Below are 5525 nucleotides of genomic sequence, written 5' to 3' on the forward strand. Positions count from 1 at the left end.
TCGGGCCGTGGGGCGGGCAGCGCAGCCCGGGCACGCGGAGGGTCCCGAGCCCGCCGTCTGATTGGAGGCGTCGCTTCCGCCGCCCCCTCACGGAGTCGGGAGCCCGCGACGCCCCACAGCCCACCGCGTCGCTGGTGCGCAGCTCCCCCCACCCACAGCCCCCGTGAGCTGCCCAGGCAGGGGTTGAGCGAGGTGAGGCGAAACCGCGTGCACGTTCTCACTCGGTGCGTGTGCGCGTCCGCGGGAACAGGCGAGGGGAGGGGCGGGGGTCTCCCTGCTCCCGCGGAGCGCGCTGCCGCGGGCACACTGCGCAAGCGCCCGGCACCTCTGCCATAGGGAACCTCCTGCCCACGGACTGCATTGTGCATGCCTAGAAGCCTCTCCGTGTGTATCCCAGCCAGGCCCTGCTGTGGCGCTCCCAGACATTGCCCTTCCCCTTCCCCACCCTGGAGACCTTCACACAAATGCCCCCTTCCTCAGCTAGGCCAAGGACCGCAGTGGCTGCCATGATGCTTATTGATAGGAAGGGCAGATGTCATCAAAATGACCATTGGCATTCCTGGCAAAGCGGTCTTTGCTGAGTCACACGCGGTTTTCACTCTTCAACAGGTTCTCCACCTTGTCAAGCATCCTGACGCAGCCCTTAATTCAACACGTTTCTTTTTCTTTTCTTTTTGTTTTGGGTTTTGGCAATAGTACAGTTTGAACTCAAGGCCTTGCAGGTTCTCTGGGACTTGAGCCACTCCCCTGGCCCTTTTTGTTTGGGTTGTCCTTTGAGATAGGCTTTCCTTCATGCTCAGGCCTGCCTGGATCAGGATCCTCCCATTTGTGATCCCCCTGCCTAGAAGCTGGGATGACAGGTGCCAGCCACCATGGCCCAGCCAGGGGTGGAGATGAAGCCCTGGAAACTTCTTGCCTAGATTGGCCTGGAATTGGCATCCCCAGATCTCAGCTTCCTAGGGAGCTAGGATTCTAGGCTTGAGCCACTATGCCAGGCTAACACTTTTTTTATCAAAGCCACATTTACATTTCTATTCCTCAGTGTTCTCCTCAGTAAACTTCTAGTCCCTCATTTCAGCCCTTCATTTGCTCTATGAAGAACATGCACCTCACAACTGGAGAAGCATCCAACTGATCTTAAGTCCCAACTATCTCCATCCACACACACCATCCATCCTTGTCTTTTTTAAGTTGTCTTTCAGTAGTTGTACAAATGGATTTCAATTCAACCTGTCAATTTATGAGTACAGTGCCTCTAGATCTGAGTCACCTTTGCTATCCTTCTCCCCCTATTCTAACCCCTTCCCTCCCTTCTATTTTCCTGGTTCCATTGTCATATATGTACATTGAGTATTATGACTGTATTCACCCACCAGTCCTCTCTCCCTTCCTCTGCCCCTTTCTACACACCCACTAGATGATTAACTGACAGTTTAACAAAATGAATGTCAGGCAACTCAAACTGGTGTCTTTCAGCTAGAGGTAAGGAAAGCATACCCATGGAAATACCTTTGTGACTTACATTTTTACTTTGAAGTACAGAATGGGACTCCAGCAAGGTCACTTGTTGCCCTCAGATCTCCATGATCCAAGTGATGACACTCCAAACTGAAAATTTTAGCAATCTAGAACTTTTCTCTCCTTTTCTATTTGTTCATAATATTTCCTTAATCCCTTCTTTTGTCAAAACCAAAGGAGAGTTAGGTGCTGGTGTTTCACATCTGTAATCCTAACTACTCAGGAGACTGAGTTCTGAGGTTCGCAATTCAAAGTCAGCCAGGCCAGGAAGTGGCACTGTGGCTCAAGTGGTAGAGTGCTCCCCTTGATCTGAGGAGCTGAAGAACAGCGCCTAGGCCCAGAGTTCAAGCTCCATGACTGACAAAAACAAAAAAGTCAGCCAGGCCAAGAAAGTCTGTGAGACTTACATCTCTAATTAACCCACACAGAAAAGCTGGAAGTGGAGCTGTGGCTGAAGAGGTAGAGTGCTAGCCTTGAGCAAAAAATGCTCAGAGATAGTGCCCAGGCCCAGCACACACCACCACCACCACCACCACCACCATTTACAAAGGTAACTGTGGGAGTTGGGAGAAAGAGAGACTTGGGGAAAGAAGAGACACCTTTTCTGCACTGCTTTGCACTCTTTTCCACATAGAACATTACACTGCCCCTCCCATATGAGTATTTTTAGCCGTAGGGCCACAAGCAGATGCCACACAGCAAAGGCAGAAGGGAATAAGGACTTCATCTGTGCTCTCATGGAGCAATGTCCAATTCCAGATTAAAGGCACCATTGCCTCCTTCCCCTCTCCTTCAAAAGGAACTTTCTGGCCTAGAAGATTGAAGCCTTCAGCTGAAGGGTAAGGGGTCTGGGGAAAAATCTCACCAATATTCCCCAAAAGAGTGATGATTGGTGTCATTGGCAATCATAGCCACAGCCGTTTTATAGAGACTTCTCATACTTCCTGACTCACATGTATGCACACATATGTATCCCCATGAACACCCACACAAACACACACACACACACACACACACACACACACACACACACACCATCCCATGGCTGAGACAGGTCTCAATTCCCTTTACATCTTCCAAGTGGGGAGGGGGGCTTAAATTACTGGGCCAGGTCTCAGGCTTCTGGAAATGGATGCATGCATTTGAAGAAATGGAGCCTACATCCTGCCTAGTTTATTGAGCTCTTCTTGAATTCAATTTCCATCCATAGCTCTAGTTCTCCTCTGCCAGGCCTGGCCCTGAATTCTACAGTCAAAAAGAGCTAATAGTGTTTCCTTATTCCATTGACAATGCCAGCTTCTAGGCCTTTTGCCCAGGTTACAGTCTCCACCTCCCTACCCACTCCATTCCCTTCCTCCAAGAAATTCCAGTCCCTCTTCCCCTGCACAAATCTCCATTGGGATGATCTGCCTGGATGATTCCTCTTCAGAGTGCTGTGCCTTAGCTCCCTCTTGGGACAAGAACAGATATTTTCCTTTTGACCTTTGAGGTCCCAACAAAAAACAAGAAATATCAAAGTAAGCAATGAGCAGCATAAAGGTTGAGGAAGAACGTCATCCTGTGTCACATGCCCCTACCTTCACAGTGTGAGATTCTAGCAGACAAGCCTGGGGTCAGGGAGACAGGGAGAAGAAGGAAGAGAGTTACAGGAAGTAAATGTAAGGAAACTATTGGAAGACTCTTCCAATTAGCCAGACAGCTGAACCCTCCTATGCTTGCCTCCACAGTCCTACGAGCAAGTTTGCACATCACAAAAAGTAGGGGTGGGGGTCACAGACCAAGGGTTGCAGCTCCTGTCTGCTAGGCCACCTGGTGGTTGGAGAGGGCAAGGAAGACGACCAGAGGGACAAGCTGCAAAGAACAGGGCTGACAAAGGAACAAAAGGCTGGTGTTGAGTGGGAGGACAGGTAGGAAGTATGAGCTGAGGTATCCAGAGAGCTTGGGGCCCAGGAGTTGAAGTACTCTCCTGTGACAGTTGGAGCCTTCCAGATGGCCTCAGGTTTGAGGAAGCCCATGGAGTGGAGCTGCCGCCACCACTGATGGAATCTCCCTTCTGGCATTGGTGAGTTTGCACTCCCAGCCAAACACTGGATCATCTGTTCATGAACTGCTATTAGTAGTGGGAGTTCCTGTGGGAGGACATGTGGCTGGCATGGCTGGTGAGGAGGTGGAGCCTCAGTTGTAGTTCCAGAGTTGCTGTCTGTCCGTAGTGCTAGGATCTATGACCTCCCAAAGGAGCTAAGGCTGGTGCCAAGGTGCAAAGGTGCCTTGCTCTCTCCAGAGTCTGCCCACCCTGCTGCATCTTCAGTAAGACCTGCAAGATGCAGGGATTGGTGAGGATGGAGAAGGACTCCTGGTTCTGCCTCTGCTGTGGAAAGACAGGGAGCTGCAGGCTGAGCTGCTCCTTCAGCTGGGGCTAAGCAGGGCAGTCCTCATGAAAATCAACATATTCCCCATCATTTGAGCAGCAAAATCAGGGTTCTGGTCCATGGTTGTATCATGCTGTGCATGAGGGGTGTTGCAATCACATTCTGCCTTAGCTGGGGGATTACAGAAATCTGCTGCAGGATTGTGTGCATTTCTGGGCTATTGAATTTTGCTGGCCCCAGGCTAGCTCCATGGATCCATAGTTGTTGAGTGTACCTGGCTCATCCACCATCTTCTCATAAACTCTTACTGGGATGGGAACCTTTGGAGGTGGGGAGCACCTGGGCACAAGGGCTAGGCATCGGCTCTCTATTCTCAATAGGAGATGACTGGGAAGGCAAGCTGACAGTTTTAGGCAAGAGAAGAGAAGGGGTTGTTGTGAAAGTGCTCCCATGCAGCACTGACCAGCCATGGGCTCCTCATGGTCCATACACTTAGGGACCAGAACAGGCATGATGTCCTTGGGGAGTATCTCCTTATTTCATAGGGCTACATCCTGGTTCCGCTCAGGGTTGCATCCCATTTCCACATCCGTTCTGGCTTCAAGGCTACACTCTAAGCCAGCTTCATTGTCTGCCTTCTGTTGATTGTAAGGCTAATCTCAAGGTTCCCCTGCATCAGTTGCTACTTCTGGGGGTTGGTCATGATTGTGTGGCACATCAGGAACACTAGATATTTTATCTTGGAACAAGGGGTTCTTTGTGATTTATGACAGCCTCGTGTACTTAGATATCATCTGTCTTTGTACCTGTGGCTGTAGCTTTATGAAGCTGGCAGAGCCCAGGCCCAGGCTGTCCAGGCCCAGGTTGTCCCCAAAGACAGAATAGTTGCAGAATCCTGGGGTAGTCCTTTCCAAATGGGGACAACTGTTCTCCAGGTTCCTCTGTCAGATGTGAAATGGCCCTGGTAGAGGTGGAGGGCTAGGAAGAGGTGGCAAAGCAGGTTTAGTGGAGGGTGCTTTGCTGAAGTGGGGACAACAGTGTATATGGGGGTAAGCCACTGCAGCATCTGGATCTTGAGCCTTCTGATGACCTAGATGGTCAGTGAGCTTATCCTGGACCCATGCTGGTTCAGTGTGTCTCAGTCCTTGAGGATCTTGCCTGGAAAGACCTGAACCAGCTGGTCCTATGGGCAGTGAATCTTCTGGGGATTTTCCCTTTGCCCTTGTTTACCTAAGCTCCATTTCAGGCCACAATTTCCTCCTACTCCTTGAAGGTTTCATGGTGACTCAGTAAGGGGCCTCTTCTCCCCATGGTGCTATAGCAGCCCACCAGCCTGCCCTCCTCCTCCTCATCCTTTTTCCCCCAACCTGCCTAGCCCTGTTCAAATCCTTCTATTCCCCTCCCCTTCCCTCTCCCAATCACTTCTTCCTTCATACAGATCTCTGCTGCCCCTAAGGTGTACACTGTCACAGCTTATGCATCTTGCTCTCTCTCACTGACCCCCTCCTGGCATCAGACAGGAGTCATGGAAACAGCTTTTTTAAATGAAATCATTGCTTCATCTAGAGAAAAGACTGAAAAGCAAATGGAATGTAGCTATGAACCAGCTATGACATTTTCAAACATTACAGCTTCCCA

General features: G+C 50.4%; 1 pseudogene across 1 annotated transcript; it reads right to left on the bottom strand.

Annotated features, from left to right (window-relative positions):
• Window positions 1-3618: 3618 nt before the first annotated feature.
• On the bottom strand, window positions 3619-5167 carry LOC106001522 (annotated as a pseudogene). Its single transcript, XR_001175840.1, has 2 exons — window positions 5118-5167; window positions 3619-4161 (listed from the first exon to the last, which is right to left on the bottom strand). The product of XR_001175840.1 is annotated as a ubiquilin-4 pseudogene (transcript).
• Window positions 5168-5525: the final 358 nt, after the last annotated feature.

This window comes from Dipodomys ordii, unplaced genomic scaffold (genome assembly GCF_000151885.1).
Source record: "Dipodomys ordii isolate 6190 unplaced genomic scaffold, Dord_2.0 Scaffold305, whole genome shotgun sequence".
In the NCBI taxonomy this organism is placed as follows: Eukaryota; Metazoa; Chordata; class Mammalia; order Rodentia; family Heteromyidae; genus Dipodomys; species Dipodomys ordii.